This window comes from Anomaloglossus baeobatrachus, chromosome 3, assembly GCF_048569485.1.
Source record: "Anomaloglossus baeobatrachus isolate aAnoBae1 chromosome 3, aAnoBae1.hap1, whole genome shotgun sequence".
Lineage (NCBI taxonomy): Eukaryota > Metazoa > Chordata > Amphibia > Anura > Aromobatidae > Anomaloglossus > Anomaloglossus baeobatrachus.
In genome coordinates, this window is record NC_134355.1 from 621958272 (window position 1) to 621983500 (window position 25229).

Consider the following 25229-nt stretch of genomic DNA (forward strand, 5'->3'; position numbering starts at 1 on the left):
CCCAACATCCCCAGTGCGGTCTGTACCTCCATGGTTCCCCAGGTCTGTCTACACTCCCAGAGTACCCCAGGGATGTTTGTGTCCCAAGCCTTCCCTGTGCTGTCTGGACCTCCAGCATCCCCCAGGTCTGTCTGTGCCCCTAGCATCCCCCAGGTCTGTCTGTGCCCCTAGCATCCCCACATTTGTCTGTGCCCCCAACATCCCCCAGGGCTGTTTGTGCCCCCAGCGCTGTTTGTGCCCCCAGCATCCCCCAGGTCTGTCTGTGCCCTTCCAGCATCCCCATGGCTGTATGTGCCCCTCCAGCATCCCTCCAGCTGTCTGCACCCCTGTAGTTGTTAGTGGCTCCTTGGCTGTCTGTGCCCGCCCCTCAGCTGTGTATACGTGGTGCCCTGGACGAGCCAGGATGTCACAGGTACTGCAACAACACACCCCACACCCCGGTTAGGAACATCAAGGTCAGACACAAATCCTTGTTGCCCCACTCCAGGGGCTGATGTCCACACCAGGTGGGGTGGAGCCAGGTGGTTGGCCCCACCCACTGAGGAGTTCACAGTCCTGGAGGCGGGAAGTAGTAGTGGAGGAGCTGACTGACCGTGTCCGGGTATGTGGCCTGGGCACCGGAGAGCAAGGTTGGCAGACGGTGGTGACCGTCTGCAGGAGAGGCCGATTGACGCACAACCGTAAGGACCGGGAATGAGCGGTGACCCACCGGTACCGGATCGGGAGCGAAGAGAAGCCAGCACCATCCGGCAGGGACTACGGACCCCGACCAGGCTTGGAGTCGCCGTTAAACCGGTCAAATCCGTCAGCGATGGGAACCTCCGGGGTTTCCTAGCAGTAAAGACCCGACTGAAGGCAACCGTTCAACCGTGAAGGGAAATACAGCTACTGCCACAGCTAGAGTTCCCAGGGCCAGCGCCTGCGGGCAAAAGGGGCTCCTCTGGCAAACACACCACTGGGGAGCGGGCTACCGGTGGGAAGCCATCGGGGCCGAAAACACAACAAAGGTGCAGGGAGAGACAGTCACCGCCAACCTACCGGGAGTGATCACCGCAGCCGCCTGTGGGACCCATCCATCCAGCCGTCTGTTTTACCAGAGACTCCGTGTACGTTACTGGCTGAGTGAGTACCACCGTGCCCTCTGGCACCGCGCTGCCCCCGCGACCCTGCACCTCGCCAAACCCTGCCATCCACCTTCCAGTCAACATCACCGGGCCCCAGGACCACCAAAATTCCCCCTACCCACGGAGGGGAGAGAACCATCCCAGCTGCTCCCAGTCATCGCTCCCGGGATCCCCGTACAGAGCAGCGGTGGTGCCTCAACCTCACCACATACCGTGGGTGGCGTCATAAACCGACATCCCAAACCCCAACAAACCACCCATTTCACTCACGGGCGAGGAGCGCCGCTCGAGTCCCCGGATCCGGCCCACCGCTCGAGCCACCGAGCAGCAGCAGCAGCGCCGGACCCGAGCGTGGTGAGCGCAGCGTCCCCTCCTAGCCCGCGACAACTTGGCGTCACGAACAGGATCTTACCATTCTACCGCCTGGTAGAAGTGCGCCTTGTGACCCGCCGGAGGTGTTCGGCCGAAAATTTTCAGAAGCCGCCATCTTGAGCGCGAAAAGTTCCCCGCTCGAGCGTCTTCCCGAGCAGTGGAGGCGCGAAAGCCGAAGCCCCGCCCCTGAAGAGGAGGTGCCGGAAAGAAACCAAGGGGGAACGCGGATGGAGAGATGGCGGCGTCTTGGGGCTGGAGCGTGGGAGCACCCGCCACCGGAGCGTCTAAGCTCTGGAGGAGCAGAGGGGGAGTAGCCTTCGAAGATGGCGGCCCGGGTGAGCTCCCCGCCGGGACCGCTGCGTGGCTGGAACGGGAGCTGGGCCGGTTCTGCATGAAGGTCAGAGCGCAGAGCCTGCAGTAGCTGTTGGATTGGAGGGCGGAGGTGCGCAGAATGGTCGCCGTAGTGGAGGCCCGTGAGCAAGGGGCCGCAGCAGCCGTGGCGCGTCGTGACCAGGCCACCCAAGTTCCCGAACCAACCCTGATTGAGTGGGAGCCGGGCACCGGCCCTGCCGCAAGGGGTCCAGAGAGAGTACCGTTGATGGAAGAGGAGACCCCGAGCACGCTTCCACCATTTCCAGCAGCGATCAACGGTTCCGGACTGCACTGCATATGGAAGGAGAACCCGATGTACCGTCCGGTCCCGGACTGGGCTGACCCTTTGCACTGTGCGTAAGAAACTGCTTACGGACAAGCCCGAGAACTTGCAGGGCAACCACAAACTAGTGGCATGTAAATAAGAATGTTGGCTTATACCGTTACCGCCTCCGGAGAGGCTGATTTAGGAGGATGGGTCTGGAGGAAAGGGATGGCCCAGGCCCGCCACTACCGTAACAGGTGGTGATCCTCCGGGGTCAGGTGCCCCCCCATGGACGCGGGGTCCCCTGAAAGGGACCGTACCCGCTCGGGCAATTTGGTTCTGGACTGGGGCAAGGGGTGCTGCCCACTTCTTAGGGGCAGCACAGCATCAGGGCCAGGTTGTTTGGGCGGGGGGAGAGCGGAAGCCGTTACCATTAATAAAAGACTACCGTTTAGTAACGTTAAAGTACCGTGCCTCCCGTTATGGGAAGTTTTATAAAGAAATGCATGTGTTGATGTTTATGTGTTTTCTACTTTTTGCAGTTTAAAAGAAAATAAAACCGGTGATGGATGGGCAGCCCGCGGACGGTCTGCGTTTAACCAAGGGGGAATGTGGCGCCCTGGACGAGCCAGGACGTCACAGGTACTGCAACAACACACCCCACACCCCGGTTAGGAACATCAAGGTCAGACACAAAATCCTTGTTGCTCCCCTGCAGGGGCTGATGTCCACACCAGGTGGGGTGGAGCCAGGCGGTTGGCCCCACCCACTGAGGAGTTCACAGTCCTGGAGGCGGGAAAAGGAAGTCAGAACAGTTGGTAGTGGAGTGGAGTTGAGGGAAGTAGTAGTAGAGGAGCTGACTGACCGTGTCCGGGTACGTGGCCCGGGCACCGGAGAGCAAGGTTGGCAGACGGTGGTGACCGTCTGCAGGAGAGGCCGATTGACGCACAACCGTAAGGACCGGGGACGGGCGGTGGCCCGCCGGTACCGGATCGGGGAGCGAAGAGAAGCCAGCACCATCCGGCAGGGACTACAGACCCCGACCAGGCTTGGAGTCGCCGTTAAACCGGTCAAATCCGTCAGCGATGGGAACCTCCGGGGTTTCCCAGCAGTAAAGACCCGACTGAATGCAACCGCTCAACCGTGAAGGGAAATACAGCTACTGCCACAGCTAGAGTTCCCAGGGCCAGCGCCTGGGGGCAAAAGGGGCTCCTCTGGCAAACACACCACTGGGGAGCGGGCTACCGGTGGGAAGCCATCGGGGCCGAAAACACAACAAAGGTGCAGGGAGAGACAGTCACCGCCAACCTACCGGGAGTGATCACCGCAGCCGCCTGTGGGACCCGTCCATCCAGCCGTCTGTTTTACCAGAGACTCCGTGTACGTTACTGGCTGAGTGAGTAGCACTGTGCCGTCTGGCACCGCGCTGCCCCCGCGACCCTGCACCTCGCCAAACCCTGCCATCCACCTTCCAGTCAACATCACCGGGCCCCAGGACCACCAAAATTCCCCCTACCCATGGAGGGGAGAGAACCATCCCAGCTGCTCCCTGTCATCGCTCCCGGGATCCCCGTACAGAGCAGCGGTGGTGCACCTACCTCACCACATACCGTGGGTGGCGTCACAAACCGACATCCCAAACCCCAACAAACCACCCCTTTCACTCACGGGCGAGGAGCGCCGCTCGAGTCCTCGGATCCGTGCCACCGCTCGAGCCACCGAGCAGCAGCAGCAGCCCCGGACCCGAGCGTGGTGAGCGCAGCATCCCCTCCTAGCCCGCGACATATATACCCCCAGCTTCCCTATTTATGTATTTTCTTCGTAGCCCTCCCAAGTGACATATATGTCATCAATCTCTCCTGTGATGTTTGTGCCTCCAGCCTCCCCAAGCATGTTTAAGCCCCCAGCTCCCAGTGATGTATATTCCTCCCAGACCTTCCCTGTGATGTATTTGCCCCCAGCCTCTCCTGTGATGTATATGCCCCCATCCCTTCCTATGATGTATATGCCCTATCCCATTTTGTGATGTATATGTCTCCATCCCCTCCTATGTATATGCTCCCAATGTTTACTGTGATGTACAGTATATTCCCCAGACCCTCCTGTAGTGTATATGCCCCCAGTGTCCTCTGTGATGTATATGCCCTCAGCATCTCCTATTGATATATATACAGCAATCCCAGCTGACACAAGCCTGGAAAAGCATTTGTGAGAAGCAACAAAATCAATATCGCCTGGATTAAATTGCTATATACTGTAGGTTGCCAACTGCCAAATTGAGAGTAAATAGTCGAATATCAGGTCTTTTTCCTTTGAGGAGTGGCACGTGATGGGGATGTCCGCTATCTCTTCTTCAAGTTGCTTTGGCAGTAGAACCTATGATATTTAAATGGAGAGATGCAAGGGAATTTATGGGTTTCAGATGTAACAACATTGTAGAAAAGGTTACCCTATATGTGGATGATATGCTACTCTGTATGGGATATGTGGAGTCATCTATTGGTCCAATAATGATGGATATAGCAGATTTTGGTCAATGGTCAGGTATGTACATCAACTGGGAAAAATAATCACTAAATCCTCTGCCACTCTTAAAGGTGCTTTACACGCTGTGACATCGCTAGCGATTGCTAGCGATGTAGAGCATGATAGCACCCGCCCCCATCGTACATGCGACTTTTGATGATCGCTGCCGTAGCGAACATTATTGCTACAGCAGCGGCATACGCACATACCTGTGCAGCGACGTCGCTGTGACTGCCGACCAATCCCTCCCTCAAGAGGGAGGTGCATTCGGTGTCATAGCGACGCCACTTAGCGGCCGGCCAATAGAAGCGGAGGGGCGGAGATGAGCGGGATGTAACATCCCGCCCAACTCCTTCCTTCCTCATTGCCAGTGGACGCAGGTAAGGAGATGTTCGTCGTTCCTGCGGTGTCACACATAGCGATGTGTGCTGTCACAGGAACGACGAACAACATCGTACCTGCAGCAGCAGCAACGATATTAAGGAAATGAGCGACATGTCAACAAGCAACGATTTTTCACATTTTTGTGCTTGTTGATCGTCGCTCCTTTGTGTTACACGCTGCGATGTCGGTAACGGCGCCGGATGTGCGTCACTAACGACGTGACTCCGACGATATATCGTTACCGATATCACAGCGTGTAAAGCCCCTTTTAGGGATAATTGAAGGATCGAAAGTACAAATTTAGGTACCTCGGTGTGGTCATTATTTATTCAAACCCAAAGGGAATATATAATGTTGCATATAAACTCTTTGCTGGACAGATTTAGATATAGAATAAATATGTGGTGTACACTACCCTTGTCAGTTCTATAGAGAGGGAATTTTATTAAAATGATACTGATGCCGCAACTGCTTTATTTAATACATAATTCTCTGTGCTGGATTTAAGCCCTGATTTTCCGAAAAAATCCAAACACTGCTTAGGGAATTAAGGCTAATGTATGTGCCCACGTGTGTGCGCTCTGCACAGCAGCGTAACGTCACTGCATGTGCGCTTCAGAGCGCAGCTGAAAAGTTCCGTTCTGAAGCTTTGGTGACTGCAAAATTCATGCGCTCTGGATGCAGCCCCTCCCATAGAGCGGGGGCTGCATGCAAAGCGCACGAAATAAATCACATGTCACTTCTTAGAACGCAGCAATTTGGCAGCAGCCAAATCGCTGCGTTCTAATACGCCACGTGGGCATGGCTTAGGCACAATCTTCATAGATTGTGCTGGGGACGCAGGACGCTGTGGTGCAGATCGCAGCGTAACTGAATGAAAATACGCCACGTGGGCACAGAGCCTTATATTGTGCAGACATAATGCAAGGATAAAACTAATGATACTTAAAGGCAAAGGGGAAAAAATGGGAGTGATTGACCATAGCAGATCCATGTATGTATTTATTAGTTTCTCAAATGCAACCTTTCATGGCTGGGAAAAGAGGGAGAGTCTGAGTAAAATAGCACATCTTGTCATGGCTGTCAAAAGGTAGTCCCTACCTATATATGCACTGAAAGTGAACTCTCGGTGTGCAAATCGGGAATTAGGCCAATTTAAACATTGATGTATAAGGTGTGGCACAGGGGGAAGAGATTGCTGGAAATTACCGGATATTCTAAATATACCCAGATATGACACACCCCTCAGCTGTTGGAGTTTGATAAACTAACTGGCTTTAGAGGTTGGGAGGAGAAAGGAATACAAACATTAGCACAGTTGATGGAAAATTGTGCATGTAGATCCTTCGACAAGCTTTGGCAGGAATTTGTTCTTCTCAGTAGTTTCTTCTTCCAGTACTTGCAATTTAGACATGCATACCAGAAACAGTTTCAAGAGGTCACACCGGTTGGGCAACAGAAATGTGCGTTGCATGCGATTAACTTCACAAGATATATGAAAGATCTTATTTTCAAAGTATATCAATATCTATATCAATATTCTCTAGTAGTCAAATCAAAATGGGCTTTGGTTATAGGGCCAAACTCTGAAGAGCAATGGAAAGAAATATTGGAACTTATTCCTAGGTTGTCTAGAGTATACAAAATACCATATTTTCTCTTCAAAATTGGAATTTTGGCAAACTCAGAATGCCTCAGTGTCACGGGTGTGTCACGGGTGGCAGACAGTCATGTGGTTTTTAGCCATAGAAGGTCACATCATTTGGCTGTGCAGAATGCTCTCTGACTTTCCATTGTTCCTGCTGTCAGTGTTCATTGGTATAGGCAGCTTTCCTGCTGGATTCATCTTTCCCCCTTTCGGACCCAGCAGGAGCTTGACTTCTACACAGTTGCTGATCATCAGCATTATCTTGGTGCTTAAATACCCCTTCCTTCCTTGGACTGGTGCTGGTGATATTTTCAGTACATTGAGGCCCTGGATGCAAGCAAGTGGCTTGCACTCCTCTGTGGCATCATTGCTGAACTTCTACCTGTGTCATCTGTAGATAAGTAAATCATGAATTATATCCCTGTGTCCTCCTTGTGTCATGTAGTGTTTAGTGGGGTTGATGAAGAGCTCATCCCATCCGTTCCCTACTTACGGCTCAGCATTAGGGATACTAGGGTCAGGTATCCAGCTCTGCGCATAGGTGCAGAACCAACTAGGGTGGTGAGGGTCACCATGGACCAGCAAGAGGTTTGGTCAGGGGTCATCATTTTCCCTTTCCCTAGACACAGGCTTACCTTTCCTTTTACCATTTGCTTGGTACTTACCCGTACCTAGCGTGACACCCAGATGTAGAATGAGAGATGCCCATCTAATGCACATTTTCTGGGATTGTAGGCTTAAGGGGGCTTTACACGCTGCAACATCGGGGTCACGGAATTTGTGACGCACATCCGGCCGCATTAGCGATGTTGCTGCGTGTGACACCGATGAGCGATTTTGCATCGTTGCAAAAACGTGCAAAATCGCTCATCGGTGACGTGGGGGTCCATTCTCGATTATCGTTACTGCAGCAGTAACGATGTAGTTTGTCGCTCCTGCGGCAGCACACATCGCTATGTGTGACGCCGCAGGAACGAGGAAGCTCTCCTTACCTGCCTCCCGGCCGCTATGCGGAAGGAAGGAGGTGGTCGGGATGTTACATCCCGCTCATCTCCGCCCCTCCGCTGCTATTGGGCGGCCGCTCCGTGACATCGCTGTGACGCCGCACGGACCGCCCCCTTAGAAAGGAGGCGGTTCGCCGGTCACAGCGACATCGCCGGGCAGGTAAGTATGTGTGACAGAAAACACAAAAAACCTGAGCTGAAACAATATTCAGTAAACATGCAACATTAAGCATGTGAATTGCAGCCTTAAGACTAGAAAAAAACCAAAGAGAAAATTGCATGAAAAATACCCTGACTATAAATAAATAAATTGCAAGTGCTTAATAACAGGGTACTTAGTGTATACATTTTTGCAAAAAGGTAAAAAGCTGTCTCACCTCGTCAAGGTGTACCCATCTGAGACAGTCCCTAACCTACTGAAGTTAAAAACATTATCAATACCTGACTTGTGTCATGTCAAACTCCATTTGCTTGGTACTTACCCGTACCTAGCGTGACACCCAGATGTAGAATGAGAGATGCCCATCTAATGCACATTTTCTGGGATTGTAGGCTTAAGGGGGCTTTACACGCTCCAACATCGGGGTCACGGAATTTGTGACGCACATCCGGCCGCATTAGCGATGTTGCTGCGTGTGACACCGATGAGCGATTTTGCATCGTTGCAAAAACGTGCAAAATCGCTCATCGGTGACGTGGGGGTCCATTCTCGATTATCGTTACTGCAGCAGTAACGATGTAGTTCGTCGCTCCTGCGGCAGCACACATCGGTATGTGTGACGCCGCAGGAACGAGGAAGCTCTCCTTACCTGCCTCCCGGCTGCTATGCGGAAGGAAGGAGGTGGGCGGGATGTTACATCCCGCTCATCTCCGCCCCTCCGCTGCTATTGGGCGGCCGCTCCGTGACGTCGCTGTGACGCCGCACGGACAGCCCCCTTAGAAAGGAGGCGGTTTGCCGGTCACAGCGACATCGCCGGGCAGGTAAGTATGTGTGACAGGTCTGGGCGATGTTGTGCGGCACGGGCAGCGATTTGCCCGTGTCGCGCAACAGATGGGGGCAGGTACCCACACTATCGATATCGGGACCGATATCGCAGTGTGTAAAGTAGCCTTTAGGCTTATACTGGAAAAACACATTCTCCCTGATAGAGTGTTTGGTGTGCGAATTCAAGATCTTAAGACCTTTGTACTAAGTCACTTGGGAGACGCCGTTGATTTTGAATCCCCGTTAGCAGTTGGCTTCTCAAGAGTATTATATCAGCACATAAACTTATTGTTTCATATTGGTTGGATCCTCAACTACCATCACTTAATGAGCTAATAAATAAACTATACACTGTCATATAGTTGGGAAGAGGAGTTTATAGAAAGAGGAAAACTTAATGAATGTTGATAATATAGGGATGCCATGGTTGGTTGTTCTGGGTTTCCCACCCACTGTTTTGCTAAGTAGCAGAGTCTTACATCTTTTGAGTTTTTGAGAGGTATGCAGGTATACAGTATATGTACTGAAGAGCAAAAGGGTAACAAATATTTTAACTTTTGACTTTTAGGCTCCATATGTTACTGTGCCGCCCCGTGTCAGCAGCCGAAGAAGATGGCGTTTTTGGCGCGAAAAGATGGCAGAAGATGGCGGAATTGGCGGGATCGGGATCTTGACTCGCGGATTTCGGTCTTCAAGGCGCACGTCACCCAGGTAAGTAGGTCCTGTTCGTATCCTGTTCGTGATGCCAAGTTTTTCGAGGTGTGCCACCCTCGTGTCAGCAGCCAAGCTGCTTGGATTCGGATCCGCGGTGGCTCGAGGGGCGTCCGGACCCGGGGGTCTCGCAGCCACTCGAATGAAGGGGGTATTTACAGGGGGGTGGTATATTGAGAGTTCATGACGCCATCCGTGGTGTGTGGTAAGGTGGAGTACCACCGCTGCAGCTGGGAGTACCCGGTGGTGATGGACTGGGCAGCCAGGTGTTTAACCCCTCCACGGGTAGGGGGGAATGCCCCGGGACTCGGTGACGGTGACAGGGATGTGCCTTTGGGGAGGTAAGGGTCACTTATGTACTCACTCAGTCCAGTAATGCTGACACCGACAACTTTAGTAAACCAAAGTTCTGGACACCACTGCCGCTGAGGGGGAGCATGTTTGGGTCCCGTTTCTGCTGGTGTTGCCTGTTGATCTGTGACCTTTCCCTTGGCACTTTGTTTCCTTCTAGTTGGTCCGTGTAGCTTGAAACTAGTCGAGTCCCGCTCCCCAGTATGGCTAACTGAGGTAGCTTGCTCTCAGAGTTCACGTTTGGGATTTCTTGAACCGTATTTGTGGAAAGTCCTATCCCTCTCGTTATGCTAGTACCCCGAGTTTGGAGTGAGTGGAGAGCGGATCTTGAAGGCTCCGTTCTCGTCGGGTGAATTATCAGGTCGCCTCAAGCTACTGCCTGACCTAGGGTCCACGTACCACGTTCTGCCCTGGTCCCAGCCCGGTGATGGTACAAGGCCGCTGGCTGTCCTCCATGACAATGCTGTGCCCCTTGTCATGATCCCCTGTGACCCGTTCAGCTCCTACCAGGCCCAGACCAACATCTGCTACCTAGTAGTTCCAAGGAGCCCAGCTCCTGACCTCCTCTCACTTTCACCTCCAACACTACACTCTAACTGACTGACTCCTGACCTCACCTTAACCAACCCCTTAAGTGAGCAACCCTATTCCATTCAGGCTGTCCACTGGTATGTCTGGTGGGTGTGGTGCAGAGTGTTCATAAGATTTTGATTAGCTGGTTTTGGCAACACCATTAGTTGGGGACCCATAAACAAGGAGGAGGTGCATATTGCACAGAAGGGCAGATTGCACAATACCCTGTGACGACCTGATAGGCCAGGGCGTCACATTCCCCCTTGGTTAAACGTAGCTCGGCCCCGAGCTACAGGACATCAGAGGTTTATTTTTTTATTTTTAACTGTGGAAAATTAGAAAAAGAACATTTTTATTTACACAGGTTCATCCCACAATAGGGAGGTTTGTCACTTAAACAATACTTAACACTTTATGAGTTCATCTTTCCAACGGTGGAACGCTACCGGTTTCAGTAGTAGCGTAGGCTCAACCTGCTCCATTGCAGCCTCTTCCTGCAACAGTCCAGTCCAAATGTCCCGTATCCCATTAACCCACCACCCAAACAACCTGACCCCCTGCAAACCTATGGTGGGTCCGTGACCAGGTTAAGGTTCCGGGTGTTGTGATAGACTACTCTGGTGGGCACAGGAGGTGCAACTATGTACAAAAACACAAGTTCATGTTGGTCACAACCAGTCCTGTGACTGTGGTCCATTTTTACTATATATAACTAACACAGTCCATGTACCGGGGTACACATTATAACAAATCTTCTCTTAAATCTGGTAATTTTCACTCTTTCATTCAGACCCGGTTGATTAGGTATTTATCTTCTAACATTTTCTATATGAAAAATAACAAACTTAGAAAAACAATAAACGAAGGCACAGATACCTAACATTTGCTATTTAACTCATTAAGCTACTGGTACCGCTCACTGGGAGGCTGGTAATTGACAGCGGCGGCTGGCACAACCTGCCCGTTAACTATAGCGAGCCGCTTCACATCAAGGGCATACCAGCGCCGTTCACTCCAATGTCGGGTATATCCAACCACTTCTACCGGCTCCAGATTACGGCCTGGGTGATCCCTCGGGAGATTCGGGTGGAGAGCGGATCTTGAAGGCTCCGTTCTCGTCGGGCGAATTGTCAGCTTGCCTGAAGCTACTCCCTGACCTAGGGTCCACATACCCCGTTGTGCCCTGATCCCAGCCCGGTGATGGTACAAGGCCGCCGGCTGTCCTCCACGACAATTCAGTGCCCCTTGTCACGATCCCCTTGACCGGGGGTCCAGCTCCTACCAGGCCCAGACCAACGTCTGCTACCTAGTAGTTCCAAGGAGCCCAGCTCCTGACCTCCTCTCACTTTCACCTTCAACACTACACTCTGACTGACTGACTCCTGACACTCCTGACCTCCCCTTAACCAACCCTCCAAGTGGGCCACCCTATTCCACTCAGGCCATCCACTGGTGTGTCTGGTGGGTGTGGTGCAGAGTGTTCCTAGGATTTTGATTAGCTGGTTTTGGCAACACTATTAGTTTGGGACCCGTAACCAAGGAAGAGATGGATATTGCACAGAAGGTTAGATTGCACAATACCTTGTGACGACCTGATAGGCCAGGGCGTCACAATACCATCCATTAGAGCTTAGAAAATGAGACTGCCTTCATTTTATAGCAATCATCTTGGCTATCTCAAACATAAATTTGACTTGCAATTATTTAACATATGATTAGTTATGTAGTTTATTGTCATGTCACTGATTTGTTACTTTTTTCCTCCTGTTGTGGAAAAAAATGTCTTCCTATACACTAATAATTACAACCTGTTCTCACATTCCTTAATAGCTCTGTGTGTTATTAGGTTGTTTGCCAAGTGAAAAGTCACTAGTTTGAATCAATGAGCAGCCATGGAGAAGTTTTCCCAAGAAAAGGAAAACAGCATCATTTAGCTCTTCGATGGCGGTGTCTCAGCTAAGAAAATTGCCAAACTGCATCATGTGAGTTCCGATGACATGGAAGTTAAGTCCATCCATCTATTCAAAAGCCAAGAAGTAGACGTCTAGGCAAAATATCAACAAGTTGGCTCATCAGAAGGTCTATCAGTTCTTGTGTAACAAACATGGCAGTGGAAGCAGCTCGTATGCTTCATAATAATGAAATCACAGACGTCAATGCAAGTAACATTCGACACACATTGCCCAAGTCTGAAATGGTGGCCCGAAAAAAGGTGAAGAAGTCTCGACTTCAATATCATCATAAGAAGCGTCAGCTCAAGTTTGGAAAGAAATAAGAAAAGTGGACAGTAGAAGATTCAAAACGGGTGATTTGGAGCGATGAGATGAAAGTCTGCAGCCTAGGTTCTGATCTGTGCAAATGGGTCTGAATGAAACAAGAGAAAAAGGCACTAACTGATCGAGAAATTGTCAATTTCAATGCAGGAAGCCTGATGATATGGGGTTGTTTCACAGCCAACGATGTTGGATACTTGACCAGGGTCAAAACTGTTCTCAATGTTGAGCTATACGAGTATCCTACAAGACTTCATACACTCGAGTAGTATGGGTATAAAAAGGATGACCTATTGTTCCAACAGGACAACAACTTATTGACGACCTAGACTAGCAAATAAATTATTCAATGACAATGAAATAGAGGTGCTGTATTGGCCCCCACATTCCACAGACCTCAGCCCAATTGAACAATTGTGAGTAGAGTTGAAGAAAACGCTGTATACATACATATTTTGGTCGAGACATGATTGAATGTGAATGAGATAATGCCTAGTAGGATTCAGGAAGTGTTGAAAGCCAAATGCAGATATACAAAATACTAACAAAAATAATAAAAATTTAGACTTTAGGAAGCAAAACAGTTAGTGATGAGCGAGTACTAAAAAGCTCGGGTGCTCGAGGCTCGAGCCGAGCATCCCAAGATACTCGTGTACTCGGCCCGAGCACCGAGCCCAATGTTATCCTATGGGAGACCCGAGTATTTTTATGAAATGACCCCCGGCAGCATGTAGAAACCCTAAAAATGTCACGAAAGTCTCAGAAGAGTGCTCAAATGACATGGCAACAGCATGGGGAAGACCCCTTGAAGCATTTATCACTCAAAAGTCACAGCTGTGAACAATTTTGTCCGCGTTTTACGCCATTTTTACGGACTCACCAGAAAACCTTCAAAAATGACACCAAAATGAATTTTCATGGCGGAAATGTTAAGGGCACATACCCAATAGTGAGATAGAGCTGGTGTATGTTACTTTTGGAGATTACATGAAAGATTTTACGTGAAAACATTGTGTGGCACTCCGATGTCCCTGAGAAGAGACGTACATGAAGGCCTTTTGAGTCTAATGTGCCCATTTTGAGGAAGTGAGTCTTTGTAGTATTTTCCTTTGCCAGGGCAGTCCAAAATTGTGAGGTTTACCAATGCCCCTGCATACAGACGTGCATGAGGGCCTGTATACCTGAAGTGCCCATTGTAAGGAAGTGGGTCTATTGTAGTATAGCCCTTTGGCAGGACAGCCAAAAATTGGGAGGCTCCACATTGTCCCTGGATAGAGACATGCATGAGGGCCTGTAAACCTGAAGTGCCCATTGTAAGGAAGTGGGTCTATTGTAGTATAGCTCTTTGGCAGGGCAGCCAAAAATTGGGAGGCTCCACATTGTCCCTGGATAGAGACGTGCATGAGGGCCTGTAAACCAGAAGTGCCCATTGTAAGGAAGTGGGTCTATTGTAGTATAGCCCTTAGGCAGGGCAGCCAAAAATTGGGAGGCTCCACATTGTCCCTGGATAGAGACGTGCATGAGGGCCTGTAAACCTGAAGTGCCCATTGTAAGGAAGTGGGTCTATTGTAGTATAGCCCTTTGGCAGGACAGCCAAAAATTGGGAGGCTCCACATTGTCCCTGGATAGAGACGTGCATGAGGGCCTGTAAACCTGAAGTGCCCATTGTAAGGAAGTGGGTCTATTGTAGTATAGCCCTTTGGCAGGGCAGCAAAAAATTGGGAGGCTCCACATTGTCCCTGGATAGAGATGTGCATGAGGGCCTCAAAACATTGTTCCCATTGCAAAGGAGCGGGTCTCCTGTCGTTGTAATGTCCATTCTGAAAGAATGGGCGAAAAAATTTACCACTGGGGGTATACCTGAAACAACGGCCTAACTATTGTAACGGTCATCATGGTGGCGCATGAGGAGAAGGAGGAGCAGTCCAGCGATTATCCAAAGTTCAGAAGTGTGTACCCATGGGTGAGTGGAGGTACATGGCAAATTCCCGTTACAAACTTTAAATTCCGCTCTCATTTGCTGGTGGTGTGGTGAAGTCTGGCCCAATCCAACCCTTGTTCATCTTGATCAGAGTCAGCCTGTCAGCATTTTCAGTTGACAGGCAGGTGCGTTTATCTGTAATGATTCCACCTGCGGCACTAAAAACACGCTCTGACAAAACGCTAGCGGCAGGGCAGGCCAGGACTTCCAAGGCGTAGAGAGCCAATTCATGCCACGTGTCCAGCTTGGATACCCAATAATTGTAAGGCACAGAGGAATGTCGGAGTACAGTTGTTCGATCTGCAAGGTACTCCTTGAGCATCTGGGCAAACTTAGGATTTCTTGTGGCACTTTCCCGCACCTCAGGGGCTGTGGTACATGAGGGGCTGAGAAAACTGTCCCACATCTTAAAGACTGTTCCCCTACCTCTGGCGGATTGGACTTGTGCCCCTCTCGGCTGTACGCCTTGGTTGTCCACTGATTCCTGACCTATGCCGCTAGCGTTTTGTGAGGGGAATGCTTTGCCTACTTCCGTGACTATGGCCTACCGGAACTGCTGCATTTTGGCTGACCTCTCCGCCTCGGGAATAAGAGACATAAAGTTCTCCTTGTAGCGTGGGTCTAACAGTGTTACCAACCAGTAATGATTGTCGGCCAAGATGTTCTTAACGCGAGGGTCACGAGACAGGCAGCTTACCATAAAGTCAGCCATGTGCGCCAGACTCTTAACAGCCAGTACTTCAGTATCCTGACCAACACGATGACTGAACATGCTGTCCTCCTCCTCCTCCTCCTCCTCCTCCTCCTCCTCATCTACCCTGTCCTCTGGCCAGCCACGCTGAACCGAGGATATGACTGGTGTGCATGTCATATCCTCAATTTGGCCGGAGAGTTGCTCCATGTCTTCATCCTCCTCCTCGTCATAGTCCTCTACTGCACGTTGTGATGAGACGAGGCTCGGCTGTGTGTTATCACCCACACCCACTACTGTTTCTTGCTCCAACTCATCGCGCTCCGCCTGCAATGCATCATGTTTGTTTTTGAGCAGAGACCGTTTTAGAAGGCAGAGAAGCGGTATGGTGACGCTAATAATGGCGTCATCCCCACTCACCATCTTGGTGGAGTCCTCAAAGTTTTGGAGGATGGTACATAGGTCGGACATCCATCTCCACTCCTCATGTGTTATGTGTGGAGTTTGACCCATTTCCCGACGGCTTAGGTGATGCAGGTACTCAACAACTGCCCTCTTCTGCTCACATATCCTGACCAACATGTGCAGAGTTGAATTCCAACGCGTGGGGACATCACACACCAGTCTGTGAGCCGGAAGATGCAAACGGTGCTGAAAGCCGGCAAGGCCGGCTGAAGCAGTAGGTGACTTTCGAAAATGTGCAGACAGGCGGCGAACTTTTACCAGCAGACAGCTCTGGGTATGACTTTAGAAACCGCTGAACCACGAGGTTGAGCACATGGGCCACGCATGGAACATGTGTCAGCTGGCCTCGCCTCAAAGCCGCCACCAGGTTCCGGCCATTGTCACACACGACATTTCCTGGCTTTAGGTTCAGAGGTGTGAGCCAGTGATCTGCCTGCTGTTTCAGAGCTGTCCACACCTCTTCTACATTGTGGGGTTTGTCACCTATGCAGATTAGCTTCAGCACAGCCTGTTGCCGCTTCGCCGAGGCAGTGCTGCAGTGCTTCCAGCTTGGGACTGGTGTGGAGGGTAAAGTGGATGAGGATGGGCAGGAGGAGGATGAGGCTGAGGAGCATGACATTCCGGAGCTGTAGAGTGTGGGTGAAACCCTGACTGAGGTAGGGCATGCAAACCTTGGTGTGGGAAGGACGTGTTCCGTCCCTTGCTCAGACTGGGTCCCAGCTTCCACAATATTAACCCAGTGTGCCGTCAACAAGATGTAGCGGCCTTGCCCACAAGCACTTGTCCACGTGTCTGTGGCTAGGTGGACTTTGGCTGAAACAGCGTTGTTCAGGGCACGTGTGATGTTTTGTGACACGTGGTTATGCAATGCGGGGACGGCACACCGGGAGAAATAGTGGTGGCTGGGGACCGAGTAACATGGGACAGCTGCCGCCATCAGGTCGCGGAATGCTTCTGTCTCCACCAGCCTAAAAGGCAACATTTCCAGCGTAAGCAGTCGCGAAATGTTAGCATTTAGAACTGTGGCATGTGGGGCGTTGGCAGTGTATTTGCGCCTGCGCTCAAAGGTTTGCTGAATGGATAACTGAGCCCTGCGCTGGGACAAGGACGTGCTTGATGATGGTGTTATTTCTGCGTAGGCAACTACAGGTGCAGGGCCGGAGGAGGCTTGTTCGCAGGCAGCATGGACAGGGGATTGGCTCGCATGCACAACAAGCGAAGACGTAGCAGTGACATCAGCAAGCACTGCTCCTCGACTCTGTTGTACCTCCCACAAAGTCGGGTGCTTGGCTGACATGTGCCTGATCATGCTGGTGGTGGTCAGGCTGCTAGTTTTGGTACCCCTGCTGATGCTGGCATGGCAGGTGTTGCAAATGTCCTTTTTAGAATCATCTGGAGCCAACTTAAAAAACTGCCAGACTCGGGAAGACCTACCATTTGTACAGGCACCTTGTGTCGTGTTGTTGTTCCGGGGAACGGTTGCCTGACTTCTGCCTGGGGCCACCACCCTGCTTCTTACTGCCTGTTGGGATGCTACGCCTCCCTCCCCCTGTGCACTGCTGTCCTCGCTCTGCATATCCTCCTGCCAGGGTGGGTCAGTTACTGGATCATCCACCACGTCGTCTTCCTCTTCCGCACCCTGCTCCTCCTCCTGACTTCCTGACAATTGTGTCTCATCATCGTCCACCCCTTGTTGAGACACATTGCCAACTTCGTGAGAACGTGGCTGCTCAAATATTTGGGCATCTGTACATACGATCTCCTCATGACCCACTTCAACAGGAGCTGGCGAGAGGCCAGAATGTGCGAATGGAAACGTGAACAGCTCTTCCGAGTGTCCAAGTGTGGGATCAGTAATGTCCGTGGACGTGTACTCAGCCTTGTGGTAGGAAGGAGGATCAGGTTCTGAAATGTGCGGTGCAGTATCACAGCTACTGACACTTGACCGTGTGGAAGACAGAGTGTTTGTGGTGGTGCCAATCTGACTGGAAGCATTATCCGCTATCCAACTAACAACCTGTTGACACTGGTCTTGGTTCAAGAGCGGTGTACTGCTGCGGTCCCCAAGAATTTGGGACAGGACGTGCGAGCGAGTAGATGTGGCCCTTTGTTGTGGCGAAATTAGAGCTAGCCCACGACCTCGGCCTCTGCCTGCACCACCATCACGTCCACTTCCTTGTTCGTTGCCAACGCCCTTGCGCATTTTGCAATGCTGTGCTGACGTGTATTCACTAGACTTGTGCGTTATATCCAAGTTTGTGCAAAACGCACACAAGTGCACCTGTACGCTGCCACCGACAGGCACACACGTGCGGTTTTTAAATGCAAGCACGGACGCATTAAGAACCTAACAGGTTTTTAGGAGCGACAATTACTGAGAAGTTTGACACTATCAGACACTGCTGACTGACGTGTATTATATTCACTAGACTTGTGCGTTATATACTAGTTTGTGCAAAACGTGTACCTGGACGCTGCCACCGACAGGCACACACGTGCGGTTTTTAAATGCAAGCACGGACGCACTAAGAACCTAACAGGTTTTTAGGAGTGACAATTACTGAGAAGTTTGACACTATCAGACACTGCTGACTGACGTGTATTATATTCACTAGACTTGTGCGTTATATCCAAGTTTGTGCAAAACGCACACAAGTGCACCTGTACGCTGCCACCGACAGGCACACACATGCGGTTTTTAAATGCAAGCACGGACGCAGTAAGAACCTAACAGGTTTTTAGGAGCGACAATTACTGAGAAGTTTGACACTATCAGACACTGCTGACTGACGTGTATTATACACTAGACTTGTGCGTTATATCCAAGTTTGTGCAAAACGCACACAAGTGCACCTGTACGCTGCCACCGACAGGCACACACATGCGGTTTTTAAATGCAAGCACGGACGCACTAAGAACCTAACAGGTTTTTAGGAGCGACAATTACTGAGAAGTTTGACACTATCAGACACTGCTGACTGACGTGTATTATTCACTAGACTTGTGCGTTATATACTAGTTTGTGCAAAACGCACACAAGTGCACCTGTACGCTGCCACCGACAGGCACACACTTGCGGTTTTTAAATGCACGCACCGACGCACTAAGAACCTAACAGGTTTTTAGGAGCGACAATTACTGAGACGTCTGACACTATCAGGACTGTTTTAGACTGTGTACACCAGCCCCAGATATGATGAAGGCTGGTATACGGTCACCACTAGGAATGGCTATATACCCTGCCTGCCTGCCTGCCTGCCTGTATACAGCTACAATAGTCCTGAGAAGGACTCTTCTGGTCACTAGCCTGTATTCTGACCTGGCTATACCCTGCCTGTATACAGCAACAATAGTCCTGAGAAGGACTCTGCTCCTGTACTCCGACCTGGCTATACCCTGCCTGCCTGTATACAACTACAATAGTCCTGACAAGGACTTCTGGTCACACTGTTTGCAGCCCTGCTACGGAAATAACTATAAAGGGCCGCAAACCTTTCCCTGAAGCAGCAACACTCTCCCTGCACTGACTGTCTGGATGGCTGTGAGGAGAGCACAGCGCGCCCGCCGGTATAAAGGCTCGGTCACGCTGTGCAGGCCGGCCAATCACTGCAATTCCACAACTAACAGGGCTGTGGTATTGCAGTGGTCTGCCAGCCAATCCCTGCATGAGGGCTGGCTCTCAAAAGAGCGCCAACATGCAGGGATGAAGACCACGAGTACAGCACGAGTATCGTGAGATTACTCGGTCCCCGCCGAGTAGCCCGAGTACAGTGATACTCGTGCGAGTACCGAGTAGTGACAAGCATACTCGCTCAACACTAAAAACAGTAACAATACAGTGACATGACAAGACTCTGCATAAATAATCACATGCTAAATAGTTGCAAGTCAATTTTATGTGTGAGATAGCCAAGATAATTGTCTATAAAATGTAGGTAGTCTCACACTCAAAGCTGTAGTGGATGGTGAGATATGGAGCCTGAAAGTCAAAAATTCAAAACATTGTTACCTTTTTACTTGTCAGTGTATTTCCACCGTATTATGTTTGAGGGAAGCTTTGGCTGTCATTATACCAATAATAGGTGTTGTTGGTGTCACTATTGTGGGGGAAGCGGGAACTGGATGTCACTGCTCAGAGGGAGGGGAGTCCTCTGGATGTGGCTTGCGACCCTTTCTTAGATTTAAATGTGGCACTCAAGGTAAGAAAGGTTGGAAACTACTGGTGTACACCATGTATTCCACTTTTTGGGTACAGTGTTTGCCAGAATTCTGTAGAAAATCTTCTACATTGTGTCTTTTTATTGCCCCACATGTATGATAAGGCCTCGGTCATTTTTGTAATGGAGTTTCGGAGCCTGTGTCATTCATTTCATCATATTTGCTGAGAAGATTAGCACTGCGGGCTGCATGATTTTTCATCAAATCAACTGAACTGAACAGACCCCATTGTAAGTGGGGTCCATTGGGCGCCGTTAGTATATGTCACACTACTAATCCGGCAACAAATGATGGTCTCAATTATAAGAAACCACAAGTTGTGAGCAAATATTCTAACTAAAGATGCAGACTTCCTTCTGCCAGAATTCTAATCATCAATAGTAACCTTTACAATTTCAGCTCAGTCTCCGGTCAAATATCAGAGGGCAGATAGGGAATTCTTTGTCCAAGGGCAGGCAGTACAATTTTGAAAGAAACTATGTACATCGGTAGAGAAAACAAAAACAGAGAAACAAGTATTTAGAAAGTAACTTTGATTAACGTTTAAAGAAAATGATATAATCAGTGAATGACTCATTGTTTAAATCTATAAATGACAGTTTTTATATTAAACATAGTTTAATATAAAAACTGAAGTTTTAAGAATAGTTTTAAGAATTTATGCTGTTTCTTTTCTTATTCTTCATGTCACTATCTATTAGAAATAAATAATCTATTTAGGGGATTTTCATATGAATTGAATTTTACAAAATTTAAAATTCTCAAAAATGAAATTTTTTTGCAATTCACTCCAGTTTATCAAAATAGTTGTAGAATTGTAGTGAGCAAATGGTGAAAAAAAAATAATACTGAACTCACCAGTTACTTGTCTCGCGAGTGCAGCCTGATGTTCCATAGTCTATAGGGTACTTTACACGCTGCGATATCGGTACCTATATTGCTAGCGAGCGTATCCGCCCCCATCGGTTGTGCGTCACGGGCAAATCGCTGCCCGTGGTGCACAACATCGCTAACACCCATCACACGGATTTACCTTCCCTGCGACATCGCTCTGGCCGGCGATACGCCTCCTTTCTAAAGGGGTGGTTCATGCGGCGTCACAGCGACGTCACACGGCAGCTGTCCAATAGCAGAGGAGTGGCGGAGATGAGCGTCCGGAACATGCCGCCCACCTCCTTCCTTCCTCATTGCCGGTGGACGCAGGTAAGGAGATGTTCGTCGTTCCTGCGGTGTCACACATAGCGATGTGTGCTGCCGCAGGAACGACGAACAACATCGTACCTGCAGCAGCAACGATATTTTGAAAAGGAGTGACATGTCAACGAACAACGATTTTTCACGTTTTTACGCTCGTTGATTGTTGCTCCTTGGTGTCACACGCTGCGATGTCGCTAACGGCGCCGGATGTGCGTCACTAAAGACATGACCTCGACGATATATCGTTAGCGATGTCGCAGCGTGTAAAGCACCCTTATGTCTATTTTTGATTCTTTCACAATCTTCATCCACTGTCGGGTTTCTGTTGCCAAGTAGGCCTCAGATTATCTGACTCACGTTACTGGAGGTCTATGGCATGCCTCAGGCGGTGAGCATCATGATACCTAAGCAAGGAACCAGAAGTTTGGCTCCAAGTGAAGATTCAGGAAGAAGTAGCAAGAGGAGGCGCCGAGCACTGGAGGGCGGACTGATATAGTGGGACAAGTAGGCAGAGAGGTATTTATTTAGGTTTTTTTTCACCCCATGTTTATTATGTTCTGAAGTCTGGAGAGACCCCAGAGCATAATAAAGAACCTTCAAATAACATTGAATAACTTCAATCGAAATTGAATTTCCCTGCCAAATTTAAGAGATCTTCTTAATTTGAATCTCGGCTTGCTCATTTCTAATCGCCTATATTTCTATATATATATACCCAAACATTGCCCCCTCTCCATATAGTCCCTTCATTCTGTCCCTCAATAATGTCCATCACTTGATGCCACCTCTCCATAATGTCCCCCCATATTGCCCCTTTTCCACTCTGTCCTCTCACATGCTGCCCCCTCTCTATATTGTCCCCTCTCACACTTGTTAATTATTTATTGTAATATTCCCTATTTTGCGGTCCATAAATCTGTGATGTATTTTTTTTTCAGCTTTTTTGTTAAGCTTCTAATTGCATTTAAACTTTAACCCATTAAAGTGTTGTACAGTCTTTGTAGGACTCATGTTTTTTGTGTACATACTAAGATAGTCTAATCATAAATTGGTTTTAATTAAAAAAAAAATAGGGCAAAAGAAATTGTGTTATTATTTCGTTTTAGCTATTAAATAACCTAAAATATTAAAAATGGAATGACGCTTTAAAATCATTTTAAATTTGTTGATCGAGTGAAACGAAATTTCAGAGTCTCTGATGCTCATGTGGATTTCACATGGCTGCTTTGATGCATTTAGAACAACTTTGTAAATTTCAAGGAATATATTTTTCCAGGCCCAAGATCAAAGCCCTATTAACAAGTATGGTAGGTTACAGTGTAAGGAATTTTCCAAAGAAGCGGTCTTGATTGTTTTTGTATCTACAACATGTTATCACAGGGAAGCCCCTTTCTGTGGAGCTAGAATAACAGCGTAACCCAAGCATTAACCAAAAGTAGACAGCAAATTATCGTTTTAATTTAAATCATCCGATGCCCAGGCAGATTCTTGAGATAAGAAGGAAAAAACTGCCTGTTTTCAGTAGAATGGAAGTAGCCAGACGAGAGGCGCCAGCGTATCTTTGTGCCAAAGCAAAACAATGTGGAATATAAAACAACAGCTTTGAAAAGACCCGATTAAACTCCTTACAGACCCATCCTGAGACAGCAGCCTGCGAGCAGACCTCCAGGATTTCGCTGGAAAATGGGACGGCACCTTTGCTTTTTTATTTTCTTTGCTTGTTGGAGTAATTTTCTTCAAAATGACAGTAGCCTGTCTGAGAAATGTCAAAACACAGACATATTTTCTCAGGCCGGATAAAGCAAATCTGCTAACATTGAAAAACAGACTATAGCCCCGAGATGCAGGAGATGTAGAACAACAAGAATTCTGGGAAATGCTTACAGCAACACTTGCAATGAGAGGGTGATACATAAGGACACAAAGGCATTATTAAAGGGGTTGTCCACTACCAGGACATTCCCTTTTGATTCTACATGTATCTCCAAGGTAAAATAATAAAGACTATCTCACCTCCCGTACCGGCGCTCTTCCAGTGGTGTCTGAGATCACAGTGCCGAGGATCATGTTGAGTTGTGACTAGTGATGGGCAGACCCACAGATACATGGGATCGGCTGGTCCAACCAGGTTTAAAAAAAAACAAACAAAAAACAAAAAAACCCCCAAACAGTTCCATTCCGGATATCTGCCCGGACGCCGGTCCCCATACGGGGACCAGAATCCGTCGGGGATTAGAGCAACTCGTTATACTTACCAGTCTCCTGCATTGCTGTAACGCTACTGCTAGGGCCACTCATTATCTTTCATACATATGCACTGCTTCCCCCACCTACTGGCTGTCCCGACATCTCTGGTTGCAGTGAGACGTGTCCCCACCCTGTGTGACAGCGTGTCTGGCTGCTTTTAATCACAGACGCTGTGTACGTGTCTAGAGTGTAAAAATAAATTTAAAACATTGGCGTAGGGTACCCCCATATTGTCATACCTAGCACAGATAAAGCATATGGCTACAGGCCTCAGCCCCCAGCAGTTTGCTTATCTTGGCTGTGTATAAAAATAAGAGTCTTCAAAAGGTTAGAAGAGAATCTGGGGCACTGCTCCACACACTTGTTCTCCTGCTGTGTGATCAATGTCTATAGCAAACAAGCAAATGTCGGTGCTGCTCTGGGGTGCTCATTTTTAGAAGAGATATAGCCACATAAATTTATAGAGAAAATGGCACTCACCAGTTCTTGCTATGCAGAGGATTCTTTATTTAATTGTGGAGGTTACATACGTGGGGCTGGCGGGGAGAGAATGGACCACCCGACACGTCAGACGACGGCCGTTTCGCACTTTCATTCAGTGCTTCAGCTGGTCTGAACCTGCACAATTAAATAAAGAATCCTCTGCACAGCAAGAACTGGTGAGTGCCAATGTTCTCTATAAATTTATATAAAAATAAGAGTGACTGCATGTGACTTTCTTTTAAATTATTTAAATAGATAATTTACAAAAATCAGTGTGCAGCACACACCTCCCCCAATTTTTAAACCCAGCCATGATAAAGCCGACAACTGCGGGCTGGTATTCTCAGGTTGGACAGGACCTATGGTTATTGGCCCCCCCCATCCTAAAAAATAGCAGCCTACCACCATCCAGAATTGTCGCATCCAATCGATATGACGATCCCGGAACTTACTCCAGCTCTTCCCGATTGTCCTGGTGCAGTGGCAGTCGAGATAATATGGGATTAATGACAGCTCACAGCTGCCACTAAGCCCTAGATGAGTAATGGCAGGCATCTATGAGACCCCCCTATTAAAAATCTGTAAGCGAAAAGCAATAAAAGACAAAACACAGAAAAAATCCTTTATTTAAAATTGTATTTATTTTTGGTTCAGGGTTCTCCTTCTCTGTAAGTTTAAGAAGTTATTAGACTAATTGGTGGCAAATACCACCAAATTCATTGCAAAAAAATTATTTCTTCAGTTTTATGTATGTTTTGGGCTAAATATTAGGTGGGTTAGCATGTGTTTACTTTAAATTTGTCACACGGAGTTTTGCACAAACTTAGCCGACTGTCATGGCTGCGCTGGGCTCTTTTCACATTGCTGATTCTGACACTTTGCCCAATGGTTTCTCTGCTATCTGCTAAGATAGAGGAAAAAAAGTGAATTAAAAAAATTGTAGGGCATCATTAATTCAATATGAATCGACACCTTGCATACAGAAATGCTATGATATGAAACCCATGACCCCCCCCCCCCATAACATTGAATGCTGGTCACGCATATGGCACTCATTTAACTTTGATGCTCAAAGTGGCCACCATCAGCTGCAATGCACATCTGGACTCTGGACAGCATACTGTATCTTGCTGCACGTTGTGCAATATGGTAGGTGACACGTTTGCACAAGCATCTGTGATACGTCGTCGTAGATCCTGCAATGTTGGTGGATGGGTCGCATACACCTGCTGATTGATGTGACCTCACAGAAAGAAGTCCAATGGGGTCAGGTCAGGTGAGCGTGGAGGCCACCATACCCAATGACTTGTAGGAAGGTCTCCATGAGGCATCGCTTCATGTTCGCAGCCTTGTGAGTTG

The 25229-nt window shown here is 48.9% G+C and overlaps 1 long non-coding RNA gene across 1 annotated transcript in view; it reads left to right on the forward strand.

Moving 5' to 3' along the window:
• Positions 1–25229, forward strand: part of LOC142295663 (uncharacterized) — a 65452-nt gene that overhangs the window by 26585 nt on the left and 13638 nt on the right. The window contains exon 2 of the long non-coding RNA XR_012751512.1: positions 9249–9391. This is a non-coding gene — a long non-coding RNA (uncharacterized LOC142295663). The remainder of the gene's footprint in view (positions 1–9248; positions 9392–25229) is intronic.